This window comes from Vulpes lagopus, chromosome 8, assembly GCF_018345385.1.
Source record: "Vulpes lagopus strain Blue_001 chromosome 8, ASM1834538v1, whole genome shotgun sequence".
Taxonomy (NCBI): domain Eukaryota; kingdom Metazoa; phylum Chordata; class Mammalia; order Carnivora; family Canidae; genus Vulpes; species Vulpes lagopus.
In genome coordinates, this window is record NC_054831.1 from 65184288 (window position 1) to 65199302 (window position 15015).

Below are 15015 nucleotides of genomic sequence, written 5' to 3' on the forward strand. Positions count from 1 at the left end.
AGAATTTTCTTCAGTCTCATTTACTGAAAAGAGGTTTCCTTAACCCCCTTCTACTGTCTTCTAAAAATGCAAATGACCATTATTGCGGCATAATGCTTATCCACAGAGTAGTAGCTGTAATGGCCCTGGCCCCCCCTCCCCCCAACATACTTGTTGAGGCAATCAGAGTATGAAGCTACAACACTGCTAAGGGTTTGGCAATGGGGCCAGGCAGAGCTGGATTGGAATCCAGCCTCTACCATGGGCTAATCGTATGATCAGAGCTAATGGTTTCATCCTTTTCTGTTCCAATTCCCTTATTTGTCAAAGGACAATGACAGCAATATCACATAGGGTACTGAGAAAGAGATGGATCCTCTTACTGTTTCAATGACAGCTCCCAGCATTACAATATTCTTCTTTTCAAATTAGTGTTTAAAGTCGTTTTACTTTTTTTACCAACATGTATTTGAACACCTGAAGATTTTTTTTCCATTGTCAGAACATAATATTATTACATTTCTGAAGCTATTTGTACATTTCCGTCATTAAAAGCTTAAAATTTGGATTTCTTTCACTTACTCATACCATATATATTTATTTGGCACCTACCATGTAAAGGCGTGACGAGGCACCATTAAGTCAGTAAAAGAAATAAGGCATTCGTGTACAGATACTGATCCATCAAGGGACACCTGGGTGGCTCAGGTAATGATCCTGGGGTCCCGGGATCAAGTCCTGCATCAAGCTCCCTGCACGGAGCCTGCTTCTCCCTCTGCTTATGTCTTTGCCTCTTTCTCTGTATCTCTCATGAACAAATAAATAAAATCTTAAAAAGAAAGATAATGATCCTTCAAGATCCTTCAAGACAAGCCCACTTGTCACATCTTCTGAGTTGGTCACAACATCTTGCAGTAGTCATATTGTAGTATCTAATCATGCCTTTACTGTACTTCTCTTTGTTTTTCTTTCTCCTATATAAAATATGCTTCTGGAGGCCAAGAATGCTGCTTTAATTACCTTTGTAAAGTCAGGATTTAGAGAGTATACAACCTAAATGAAGCATAATCATTTTTCGTTGAATGAATGAATGGTGATCCAATGTATTTTTTTCTTAAGATTTTATTTATTTATTCATGAGAGACACAGAGAGAGAGAGAGAGAGAGAGGGAGGCAGAGACACAGGCAGAGGGAGAAGCAGGCTCCATGCAGGGAGCCCAACGCGGAACTCGATCCTGGGGCCCCAGGATCACACCCTGGGCTGGGGTGGCGCTAAACCGCTGAGCCACCCGTGCTGCCCATATTTCTAACATGATTAGAATGTGATAGGTCCTGTTGGAGTGGTACAGACAGAAGGGTGGAGAATCCAAGAATTAAGACTTTGGGAAGTCAGAAGAGACTGAGGCTAGGAAGCTAAGATAAGAGAAGCAATTTCATTCAAGTCAAGAATCCACTGTTTGAACAAAGTCAGAGTTCCTCAAGTCTGTGGTCTTCCTCTGTAACTGACTTGGGTGTTTACTTCCTCCACCCTTACTTTTTCTAAAGCTTTGGTAACAAAATTATGTATATCACAGTGGGTCAAGCAGTAGAGACATTCCGTTGCCATTTCTTTAAAAAAGTTAAATCTTGGGGCACCTGGATGGTACAGTGGTTGAGCATTCAACTCTTGGTTTGGGCTCAGGTTGTGATTTCAGGATCGTGGCATTGAGCGCAGAGTCGGGCTCTGCACTCAGCAAGGAGTCTGCTTAGGACTCTCTTCCCCTCTCCCTCTGCCCCTCCCTGCAGCATGCACATGCACACACTCACTTGCTCGCTCCCTCTCTCCCTCCCTCTCTTTCTTTCAAACAAATAAATCTTTAAAAAAATAATTAAAAATTGGGGCACCTGGGTGGCTCAGTCAGTTAGGTGTCTGCCTTTGGCTCAGGTCATGATCCCAGGGTCCTGGGATGGAGCCCTGCATCAGGCTCCCTGCTCAGTGGGGGGCCTGATTCTCCCTCTCCCTCTGCTGTTCCCTCTGGTTGTGCTCTCTCATTTTCTCTCAAATTAATAAATAAATAAAATCTTAAAAAATAATAAGAAATAAAAAGATAAATCATTCAATTCCAGAGCATATGAGATAACCATAGAAAATAGATTCTTGTGTATATTTGACATTGAAAGAGTTACTTTTTTTGAAGTCACTCTTAGTTCAGAAAGGTCTCTGGGTCAGCAGTCTCTCAGCCATGGTCGCTGTAACTACACAATTTGGAAATGCTATTCCTCCACTGATAAGCAAATGTCCAACTAGCTCTCACTTACAGAAACCAGCTCTCCACTCCTAGCCTCAGAAACTCTGCTGAAAGTAATGTTTTCATTTTTATTTCCAGTTACCCACAGAATTTCTGTTCAGTTAACTAGGTCTAGAGTACCTGCTTTGTGGTTACAGTTCATTTATGTGTATTTCTATATTTCTATATTGAATGTAGTGGAACTTTAAAGGGAAAGAGTAATACATTTTAACTTGAAAGTTTACTGTGTCCTTCCATTCAGTACAGTGAGTAAAAGAGATATGAAGGTGTATTTTCCTTTGACAGGAACATTGTGGAAGGCTAAAATAAGGAGAGTAATAAAGAATAATGAATAATAAAACTATCTGATATGGGATCAGGAAGGCCTCCTGGGCAGGGCCAGGGCTGTGCTGCTGTCTGAGTGCCCCTCAGGGCTTCCTGGTGCCTCCTCACCAACCAGCCTCACCTTTGTGCTTGTTTGGAAACAGCACTGGAGAGGTTTTCTCAGTGCCTGGTTGGTTTGGCGCCACTGACCATTTTCTCTCCCAAAGTCCAGTCCATCTGGTGCTTAAATGTATGCTGCCAATTGTGAAAATGAAAATAAGGAAAATATTTATTAGTCTGTTCATAAATACCCCAGGTTCTGGTTTACTCTACTCTATTTTTAACAACTCTAAGAAAACGTGATTTATTGGTGAAGAGTTGTTCTAAGGAATTTGGAATGTAGGCTTTGGATCAGACTCAACATTATCTGTTCTTTTGCCTGATATCTCCTTTTCAGAAGGTATATACTTGATTTTATCAGAATCATTGAAAATTACCCAGTTGAAGACAGAGGAAAAGAGTAGTCTTAACTGCATTTGAATCAGAAGAGCAGGTCTTAAGAATCAAATACTTGAGAAGCAAACACTACCCCCTGTTCCCTCAAAAGTCACTGAAAAAAAGTTAAGAGCATTAATAGTGGAAAGAGAGAGAAACATAATCCATCTGGAATGAAACAAGGAAATGATCAGGACTCATGGAATGGTTTTGGGCGACTAGGGAATGTCTTTGTGGAGGCTCGTGTACACAGAATGTAGAAAGTGGAAGTAGAGTTGATGATGAAGGGAAGTTTGCTGCCAACAATTTGTATGATCTTGACCTCACCTTCCACAGATAAGAGCTCTCTGGGCAGAACAGAGGGTTAATAATAGAGAGGAGACAGTGATTACCAGATCACAACACAGCCAGTCACGGAAGGCCTGTGATTTAAAGAGCTTTGCTGGGGCACCTGGGTGGCTCAGTTGGTTAAGTGGCCGACTCTTGGTTTTGGCTCGGGTCGTGATCTCAGGGTTGTGAGATGGAGCCCTGCATCAGGTTGAGCACTCAGCAGGGCGTCTGCTTGAGATGCTCTCTCTGCCCCTCCCCCACTGTAAAAATAAATCAATAAATCTTTAAAAAAAAAATAAAATAAAAGGCTTTGCTTTATGCCACCCAGGCAGTGAATCCCACAAACTGTTGAGTGAGGGTGGCACACTTTTAGGGCAAAGCAAGTAACATATTTTTGTGGAAAGGGCATTTGATGTCACAAACCAGAGATGAGGGTGCCAGCCACTTCTCCTAATCTTCCCTTCTGCATGCTGGTTTTCAATAGCTAGCCCACCCCTCTTAAATTGGGGTTATAATTCAAAAGAAGCCAATAGGAGATGCATACCTTTAGGCTGATGTATTAGCCAGGAGTGTCATGATTATGCTGCATAACAGGTAAACCCTGTAGGGGCTTTTTGTGCCATGACACAAAAATAACTCACTTCTCGCACATGCAGAATGTATTGTTTGGGCATCTCTCTGGAGAAGCTGCCCTTACAATGACTTAGTGATTCAGGCTACTTCCAGCATGTAATGATGCTGTCTTTACACACAGATTCCAAGTCTCCATGGCACCAAAGGAAAGAGCCCTAATTGTCTGCACTGACTCTTAAATATGTTGGCCCATATGTCACTGCCCTTTATCCTAGCATCTTGGTTTTACTGGGAAGTTTGATTTATCCAGATTTTGGCTGTGGAATCTGACTTAGAAAGGAAAGTCCCTCCTCACTTTCATATATCAGCTTCCCCAAATGTAATGAATGGTTTTATCAGCACATAGCACATCCCATATATAGTGATTTTATACTTATCAGTACAATAGCATTCATCACATTTATATCTAACAAATATATATTAACACATATTTACACCTATATGTAGTGGCATTTTTTACTTACTTTTTTAAATAAAGATTTTATTTATTTATTAATGAGAGGCACAGAGAGAAGCAGAGACATAGGAAGAGAGAGAAGCAGGCTTCTCGCAGGGAGCCCCATGTAGGACTCGATCCCAGGATCCCAGGATCATGCCCTGAGCCAAAGGCAGATGCTCCATCACTGAACCACCCAGGCGTCCCTTCTGACTTACTTTTGATGAACTTCACAGTATTATGACAGAGTTTCAATCACACTGGGTTACTCCTTATCAGTAGATCTCAGGGTATCAGGGTGTACCTTTGGAAATTGATGTAATCCCTCTGTCATGTGTGAAAACTCCAAATTATTCAAATTTCATTCTTTTTTTAAGGTTTTAAGTAATCTCTACACCCAATGTGGGGCTCAAACCCTGAAATCAAGAGTCACATATTCTACTGACTACACCAGTCGGGTTCCCCCAACCAGATTTTTTTTCTATCACATGTGTTCTAACTCGATCATCCTATGTATGTGAAATGTTCGAAATTCCCAAGTATGCATCTACATTCATGGATGTGTGGGTCAGTGAAGCCTGGAAAGTTAGATGAATTGGAATTAAAGGCACACTGGGCATAGACCTGCATTAGTGAAGCCTCAGGCCATGGTGAATGTGTAGGATAAAAGGCTGAAGTTGTAGAGGAAGCAGGTTTTAACCATTATACATGCTTTATAAATAAATGAAGACAAATGAAAAGTTTAGAAATTATACTGAAGCAACAGACTCAGTTAAGAAATTCCTCTTTAGAGCTATTGATTTATTCTAATCCAAAAAGAAAAAACGGTGGGCGAATAGCCATGTTCAGTAGCAAGAACCTGTTAGCTTTTGGAAGCAATGACGGAGTATGCATTTACCAGGCCAATTTCTTGCCTAAATCTTAAGGAAAAAGGAAACCATTTCTTGGCAATTAAGAAATCTGATACAATGTATATGGAATAAATACTCCTAACAAGCCGCAGACGTGCCTTTACTCTGATGACTGTGAACATGGAGAATGTTAGTTAAAGGTTCCGCGTTTCTTTAGCACTGTTTTCTCAAATACTGTTTATAGTGGTGAAAAAGTGGAAAAGACTGCAGGGAAAACATACTATTGGCATCAGCTAAAATTGTGACACTCTTGCTCTTTGCACATATTGTCGTGTTTTATACTCCCAACAATGCTATGGGACAGGCAATATTACTAACTCCTCAAAAGAATGCAGTACCGAGGCACAGTGTAGTTAGCTATTGTTCAAGGTGACACAGCAAGTCAGTGTGGCAGTACCAGGATTTAAATCCTGTGATCTGGCTGTGGGGGTTCTTGCTCTTTACCTCCAGATCACACCATCTCTCTGTTGAATGGCAAAACCGAAAAACTTGTATCTAAAATGTTGAGAAAATGGGGAAGGACTAAAATGGGGGGACCAATTTGGCCTAGTGTCCAGAACTATGACATTTGATCCAAGAATGGCTGAAATGCCCACCTCCTAATTAGATTGGCCTTCAATAATTCCTGGCAGAAAAGGAATTTGGCACCAAAGAAGCAGTGACATAAATAGTGATAAATATCTACACAACGTAAATGTTGAGAAGATTTTATTTTTTCCAGAGCAACACTTCCAAATGGAAGGATTGTGGTGTCATAACAAAATTACAAGTTGTATTTAGAAGATTTATATTAGTGTATATGTGAGTATGTGTTTAATGAAATGCTAGAGTGTATGAATAAAGACTATGATAAGATTGAAAGAATCGGTACCAAAAAAAAAATTGTCCTCAGAAATTTCAAATCTTCACTATGTTTAAGAGAAGTCAGAGTGTGATCAGAAACAATAGTCATCCAAATTTGGGCGTGATGAAAAACATGGGAAAAAAATAAGCAGAAAGAGCAGTCTAATATTTAACAGATGATGTTACTCAAGGGACCAGATGAAGGAGCTAGCTGGAAATGTTACCCAGAGGACTGATATTTTGAATTGTGTCTTAAAAGGGAGGGAAGTGCATTTCCAAAGGTTTGGAATATTACATAGTAGGACATCTTGTGGTGGCGGCAGAGGGGGGGGGGCAGTGCTCGGTGATCAAAAAGACTAAATTCAAGGGGTTCCAATTTTACTTGCAAAATTGACTTGAAGTTGACATTAATCATAGAGGATGCAGAAAAAGAGAAAAAAGAATCCTAAATGGAGATCATTCATAACACACAGCTTTTGATCCATGCTTAATTGGGTGCCACCAACCTCTGCATTAGCTTTCATTTTAATTAGTGTTGTGGAAGAGCAAGAGAACAGTGCTATATTAAGAGGAGCTCCGAAAAAAAAATCAAAATAAGATTCTGCTGGAAAACCTGCTAAGAAGTGTCTGGGAGTAGGTGGACAGCAACGGGGAGTCAGGAGACACCTGGGATGTGGGGATCAGCAGAACCTAGAGAAAACTGCCACCTGATTAGATGCAAATTTTCAGTATTGAGGAATCCAAAAAAGACCAGTGTGATTCAGTCCAGCATATCGATGCAGAACTCATATTGCAAGTGTCTAAATTGTCCTTCTGCTTCTCACGCATCAAGCTTACGTCTTTGCCATTATTCATCCTTCCTGCAGGTGTTTTCTTGGATTAATTCAATCAGATGGTTGTTTATCATCGACCTACACCAGGAGCTCGACATCAGGCAGTATATATAGAGTGCACAATACCTGCCCTGCCAAGGATACATCTGTTTAGTGGGAAGAGTACCAACTTTGGGGTCCCATATAAGTGAGTTTTTTATTTGCTGGGACACTCTTAGCTGTGGAGTGTAGGTAGGTGAATCATCCGTTTTCCTGAGGCTTTTTCTTAACTGCAGAAATGAGAACGACAATACTGTTGTGGTGAGGATTACATGAGATGATACATCCTATCAAACAGTTAGCAGGTGGGCAATGCATGTCAAAACCCTTCTTATTAAGGAGAGCATCATCACTGAGAAATGAGGGCAGTACACTTTAGGGCAGCCTGAAACAGTCCGTTCTAAGGTGCCATGATTCAGACCAGCATTTTGTAGAAATAGATTCTACGCAATCCTAAATCCCCAGACTTGTTGGTAGCTGTTTGGGGAATGGAGAGAAAGTTTCTAATTTGGGAATATTTTTGATTAAACAAAGTTAAATGAATTTCTACACTGCAGGACCCACCGATCAGATCTTTTAATATGCTAAAAGGCATTGCAAGTCGCATTTAGAGATTTGGGAGCAGGTCCATAAGGAATGAAACATGGAATGTTTCCCAAGCCTATTTGACCACAGAATTATTGTTCTGAGGACTCTTCTTTTGTGAGACACACTAGGAAATGGTAGGATGTACCTCAGAAGCTTACTGGAGTTCAGGGCCACCTGGGTGGCTCAGTTGGTTAAGCATCTGCTTTTAGCTCCTGTTACAATCTCAGGGTCCTGGGATTGAGCTCCCCCTTGCAGGTCCCCCCACCCCATCGTGTCATCAGGCTCCCTGCTCAGTGGGGAGTCTGATTCTCCCTCTGTCCCTCCCCCCTTTGCTCTTGTTTTCACTCTTTCTCTCAAAATAAATAAATAAGATCTTAAAAAAGAAGAAGAAGAAGCTTGCTGGAGCCCAGAGCATTGAGAGAGCAGAGATCTCACATGAAGATCGAAATTCAAATGGTGTCCCTTGGAATGACGGAGGTCTTTTGGAGACAGGAGAGACTTGTCCAGGGCACAGTAGGTGTTCAGCAAGGATATTGATGGATGATAATGTGAAGGAATAGAATGAAGCCTTGGAGGCATTATGATGGAGGATGGGGGACAGGCAACCTTGAGACAAGAATAGGGCCCCTTGTGAATCAGTGGGTAGGCCAGTGGAAGTGAGGTGGCGGTGTCATTGGCAGGAGGGCGATGTCAGTGGAGTCAGGTTGAGGAAGGCCAGGTGCATTGGACCCGGAAAGTCAGCAGAAGGCTTGGATGGGCAGGTGCAGAGCAACCCTGTAGCCTTGAATTCAGAAAAGGAATAAAATCAAAGTTGCAAGGTTAGGTGCTCATGCTAGGTAGAGGGACTAGGAAAAGAGTCTGGGTCCCAGCCTGGCAGTGGTTCCAAGTGTCCAGAACGCAGTGCTGGCTTCGGGAATGGAGCTCAGCCAGCATCGAAGGCACCACCTCAGAGACTTGAAAGAAAAATGAGAATGACTTGGTGTCTGACCAGAGAGGGACTAAAGTGCAGAGGGCTGTGGCTGGGGTAGCGGGAAAGGAGAGGACACCCGGTGAGGACCCCATGTTCTCATTCAGCTTCCACCTGTGCCCAGACCTCGAGCCAGTCACTACGCTCTCTGCATCATCTGTACAGAAGTCACTGAAAGACAAGTGGACTGCCACGGAGGCACGGTGGTCATCGTCATGAGAGGAGTGGGTGGAAAGGGACCCACCAGTGTTAACTCCTGGAATCAGCTCATAAGGATGGGATGTGGAGGGGGAAAAATCTGCTCTGAGCTCAGTGGGTTTTTCAACCAAATTCTGTAGGGTCTTCCTTTTAAAATGCTCTCAAGCTTGAGCACCAGTGTCCTTTTTTTACTTAAAGATTTTATATATTATTCATGAGAGACACACAAAGAGAGGCAGAGACACAGGCAGAGGGAGAAGCAGGCTCCCCGCAGTGAGCCTGGTGCAGGACTCCATCCCAGGACCTGGGATCACACCCTGAGCCAAAGGCAGAGGCTCAGCCGCTGAGCCACCCAGGCGTCCCTAGTCCCAGTGCCCTCTTGCATTCCTCTCTCAGCATCTTTGTCTTCTCGGGCCTGACCTTCCCTCTTCCTTCTGGGCCCCTGATCCAGGGTGCATGCTGCCGCTGCTGGGCAGGTGTGGAGGTGGATAGGGCCTGATGGGTAATGTGGGGGTAGCGTGGGTAATGTGCATGGAACTTTGAACTGAGGTGGTGCTTTTGACGGCGTGGGGACAAGTGCTACTTCCTGCAGTGAGTTGTGTCATGTTTGCACCAAAGGAGTATTTTTGGGGTACTGGAAAGTGCAAGGACTTTCCGCCACGAGCACCTCCTGAGGTCACAGCTGAGGCAGTCGCCAAGCTTGCTCAGACAGCAGGGTGCTGAAGGGCGAGGAGCAGGTTGGGTGCTGGGGTACGGGGGTAGCGCTTGTTCCTGAGACACAAACAGGCTGTATGTATTATCAGTACCACTGACTCGGTCCATCTTTTGGGTCCTTTGTCTTCCTTCTGTCCCTCCTGGCCCCCCTCCCTTACTTTAACCTCTTTCTGTCCTTTTTGTTTTTAAACATTGAACTCAACCAGAACATTCTTCTATAGGAATGTGTGTTGAGTATTAAGAGGGCAAGGACCTGGGTGGCTCAGCGGTTGCCTTTGCCTTTGCCTTTGCCTCCCTACATGGAGCCTGCTTCTCCCTCTGCCCAAATCTCTGCCTCTCTCTGTGTCTCTCATGAATAAATAAAATCTTTAAGTAAATAAATAAAAGTGCGAGGACCATTACTCTCCAAGCCCAGTGAGCTCTTGCCCCATGTCCCTGTTCTTTCTCCAGTTACTGCGCACAGCGTCTGTTTTACTGCCTAGGTAAGAACCATGACGTTTAGGTCTCCCATAAGTTTTAAGAGCAAATGTCATTTTTGTACTCTATTCGGTTTCCGTTTTATTGATTTTTTTTCAAAGAACCAGCTTACATTTTTTAAAAAGATTTTATTTATTTATTCCTGAGAGATAGAGAGGGACAGAGTCATAGACAGAGGGAGAAACAGGCTCCTCACAGGGAGCCCGATGTGGGTGGGACTCGATCCTGGAACTCTGGGATCACGCCCTGAGCCGAAGGCAGATGCTCAACCGCTAAGCCACCCAGGTGTCCCAGTTTACATTTTTCTTCTCCAGATTATGGTTTGCTGTCTCCTGGCTTTTAGCTTTTTTCAGAATTACCTGCCTTTTCCTGGTCTTTAAAGTTGTCTTGGTTGTCTTTTGTAATTTCTTAAAATGAGTATTAAGTTCATTTATTCGCAGTATTTCTTAATAATGAAGGTATTTAGGGGCATTCATTTCCTGACACCAGATTGGGCTGTGTCTTGCTGTTTTGTATGAAATATTTCCTGTTTCATTGCTTTAAAGAAAATTCAAAATTTCTATTTTGATTTTTTCCTTTGATTTAAGGGTTTTCCAGGAATATTTCGTTTTCAAATAGTTGAAATTCTTCTTTATTTATAATTTTATTAGGTGTGATCAAAGAATGCAGTCTGTAAAATTCTTCCTTTTTAATTAATTTAAGGACTTGTTTACATTTTTTGAAGAGTCAAATGCACAATGTTTGTAAGTAGTCTATAAATATTCTTTAAAAAATACCTATTTTATGTTTATCATATATATATGATACATGTACACACATATATATCAGGTTTCTTCTTTGTTTCATTTATTTTGTCTTGATCCCTATTTTTCTAGTGTTGTTTCGATTTGGGGGGGTTTGGGTTTTTTTTTAGGATTTTATTTATTTATTTATTTATTTGAGAGAAAGTGAGAGAGAGAGTGAGTAAGTGGTGACAAGCAGAGAGAGAGGGACAAGCAGACTCCCTGCTGAGCAGGGAGCCCAATTTGAGGCGGGGGGGCCTCCATCCCAGGACTCTGGGATCCTGACCTGAGCTGAAGGCAGATGCTTAACAGCAGAGCCACCCAGGTGCCCCTGTGCTGCTTAGTTTCAAAGTATCATATAAAGTCTCTCACTATCAACATATTTTTGTCCTCTTCTTGCATTCCTAAGAATTTTTTCTCTACAGTTTTTTAGTTGCTTTATTTGTTGCAAACAAATTTATGATGACAATTCCTTTTTCATAAATTGTCTCTACCAAATGATCTCTGTATTCTGTGTATTAATAAACTTTTCTTATTATTAATACTGTCACTTTTGCTCTATGTTTGTTTGCATTTGTCTGATATGTCTTAACCCATATTTTCAAATTTTCATTATTAACAATGAGTATGTTGATTAGAAATTACATATAAATTGGTTTTGCTTTTTTAGCTCAATTTCTTAGTCTTTTTCTTTTAATGGAGGAATTCAGTCCATTGGTATTTAGTATAATACTCAGTGAACTGTATATTTCTTCATCTTAATTTGACAGCAGATATGTCTCTTCTTTGTTAAATCCAGTTCACGCTCAGTAAATTCTAAACAGTTACTCAAGTTTCAGTCTTGTCAAGCAGTATTTGAAATGACAGTAGATGCTCCAAGTAGAAACAAGTATCAGACAACAATATGGAGGTCAGAGAGGAGTGGAGTCTAAGCCTGGTCAGATATGTGTTGGCATTACCCGCTCCACTAGTCGGGGCTCTCCAGAGAAACAGAACCAATAGGTTGGAAAGAGAACAAGAGCAAGAGTGAGAGAGAGAGATTTAGTTTACTTCAGTTTAAAGGATTGGTTCACACAGTTGTGGGGACTGGCAAGTCTGAAGTCTGGAGGGCCTGGCCATCAGGATGGAAATTCAGGGAAGAGTTGATATTGCAGCCTTGAGACCGAGATCTGCAGGCTGGAAACTCAGGCACGATTTCTATGTTATGATCTTGAGGCGGAGTCTTTTGGAGGAACTCTGTTGTTGCTCTTGAGGCCTTCAACTGATTGGATGAGGCCCACCCACACACTAGGGTCACAGTGTGTTGACTCAGAGCCTGCTGATGTAAATGTTAATCACATCTTAAAAATACCTTCACAGCAACATTCAGACAGGTGTTCAACCAAACGGCAGGGTACTGCCGCCTAGCCAAGCTAACACATAAAATTAACCGGCACCATGGCAAAAGCTGACCAAATGTAGCTGGATAATTTTTAAAGCAAACAATGACTACAAACAAAAATAGAGCTTTAGGGAATTACCACAACTGGTCTTCATTGTTTTGTTCAGAAATCAAAGTGCACTTATTCTTTTGGTGATGCATCCAATCTGTGCTTGACTTGTGAAGTGTATACTTGATTTTTTTTTTCTTTTTAATGTTTGTCAGTTTTTCTTTAGACCAGAACTTTAGGTTGCAGATCCTTCTTGAGAGGCTGCTGTTTCATTAGCCTTATCTGCATGCTCATGGTCTGTTTGTCTTGGGGTCGACAAGCTATGGTCCATTAATCCTCCTCTGGGCAGTCCTCCACGCAGCCTGAAGCTAAATAAACGCACGGCTGTACCACCGCTGCTGTGCCAATGGGCCACCCTGTCTAGACCCTTCTAGCCTCCAGCCACATCTGGGGATGTGATGTATCTGGGAGGATCTGCAGAAGGTCTGTGTTTACCCTTCTCCGTCCAACATGCACTTTCAGGTTAACCTACTTAAAAAAAAAAAAAATCCTTTTAGCGTGGTTTAAGTTAGTTAGGATTTTAGTATCCCCAATTATGAGCAATTTTATGAAACCAGGATAACAGTGCGTAGTGGTTAAGCACATGTGTTTGGGATCCCAATCTTGGGTCAGCCTTCCTGGACTAAAATTGACACCCCCACACTTAGTAGGCGTGTAAATGTAATCAAATTATCTAAACTCCTGAGGCTCCCTTTCTTCATTTATAAAATAAGGATGATAACCGTTCTTGTATCATTTTTTGTCATGAGATTTAAATGAGGTAAGAATTGCTCATTTTAATGATAAAAGTACTGCTTTTTCTGCCCAGAGAAGCATCCCTTTTCTGCATGACAAAGTCTAACTCTTGTATTTTAAACAACAAAAACTCAGGCCATAACCCAACCTCTTCCACCCGTATTCTTATATTTTCATGGCCTTTTTCAGGAAGCAGTTTCTATGTCTATTATAAAAGGTTTCTTGAGGGACGCCTGGGTGGCTCAGTGGTTGAGCATCTGCCTTTGGCTCAGGGCGTGATCCTGGGATCTGGGATCAAATTCCACATCGGGCTCCCTGCCTGGAGCCTGCTTCTCCCTCTGCCTGTGTCTCTGCTTCTCTCTCTGTGTCTCTCATGAATAAATAAATAAATCTTTAAAAAAAGAAAAAGGTTTTTTGAAACAGATTCAGAGAAGGAATCTTAATTTGCTATCCAAATCAATGGTGGATCCCTCTGATGTGGCTAAATTTAGAAACAAAATAGCCTCCCAGCCTGCATTAGGGAGCTCTGACTTGGTTAGTGTGCTGCTGGGTTGCTGCCAGACAAATCATGATGCTATTCTAGTTCAACTGGACATGTTCCTTGTTTAGGGACAGTAGGAAAAACTCATTACCAGATTGGTCACCTCTAAGCACGCCTTGGCATTTCTGCCCAGCCTGTGTTGTCCTCATTGCTGAGAGTAATGTGTTTTAAACTTTCTCCACTCTTAAGTACTTCAAGATTCCCCATCATCGTGATGATGTTGTTGCTGGTTACCAATTCTTCTGGCAGGGCTTACCTCTCTGCCTGCCTCCGGACCGGTGGGGTAAGCGGGTTGCCTTCACATCTGAGTTATTTCTGTCGCTGTCTTCATTTGCCTCACTCTCGGATTCTAACTCTTCTCACTCAATGTAGTTTCTAAGCTTGAATTCGGTAAGTAAAAGCTGAGATATTGCAATTTCCTAAATAACCCAAAGGGAAGCTTTGGCATAATTGATAACCGCCTGACTGCTGAATCAACTTTCTCATGCTCCTCTCTCTAATGGAACTTGGAGGAATAACCGTGATTGAAGAGTGCCTCCACCCATCTTCGGATTTCACTGAACGAAACAGCCTAGATCTGGTGATATCTCATATTTGTTTGTTTCCTGCTGTGGGTACTGCACAGGCATGGGCTTCATCTGGATGTATTTTCATCTGGCGGTAATTGAATCTCTGACAATAGTCTTGCCTCCGAGGAGTGTTCCAACTCAGGCTGTTATATTAAACCAGGGTAGCTCTTGGTTCCCTTGGAAGGTAACGTCCCATCTGTTGACCGGGAACTATGGTAATGCACAATTCTCAGCATAATCAGAGGAGGGGATCCAGGGCATTTACAATTCTTTCTAGGAAATGAGCCGTTTGTTCGGAGTGCTTTTTACCCATGAATGCTCTCCGTGCAAACATCTAGGTAAGCTCAGCAAGGTGTGGGAGTTAAAATAGGCTCTTTGACCTTTCAGAGACGCCACTGGTTTTCTTGCACTTTGAAGCAGGCTGTGTGGTAAGTTAAAGCAGGCTGCACTTCTTTCCATTGCTGCTGCTTCCAAGATGCTGCAGTTTATGGTAGAAGCTTCTGCTGGAGGCTGCCTTCAAATCCTTCCCAACTCCCTGCAGCCCCACTGAAGAACTTTCAGCAGTAGCATTTGACAGCCCGTCTGATAACATCATTGTAAACTGTCATAGGTTTGGACCAAGTCCCATTCAGACCTCTCTGGTACCTGAGGGTCAGCAGTCTTAGACTTGAGATTGTAAGGTGTGTCCGCAGTAAAGTGAAAGGGCGAGAAGAAAGAGTGCTGAGCCCAGTGTCACCAAGAGGAGCTGGGCACAAATTGGGCAGAAATTTGTCCAGAGCTTTATGTGAACATTAGGGATGGGACGCCTGGGTGGCTCAGCGGTTGAGCATCTGCCTTCGTCTCAGGTTGTGATCCTGGGGTCCT

The 15015-nt window shown here is 42.4% G+C and overlaps 1 protein-coding gene across 14 annotated transcripts in view; it reads left to right on the forward strand.

Annotated features, from left to right (window-relative positions):
- Positions 1 to 15015, forward strand: part of KIAA1217 (KIAA1217 ortholog) — a 464836-nt gene that overhangs the window by 188876 nt on the left and 260945 nt on the right. The window lies entirely within an intron of this gene.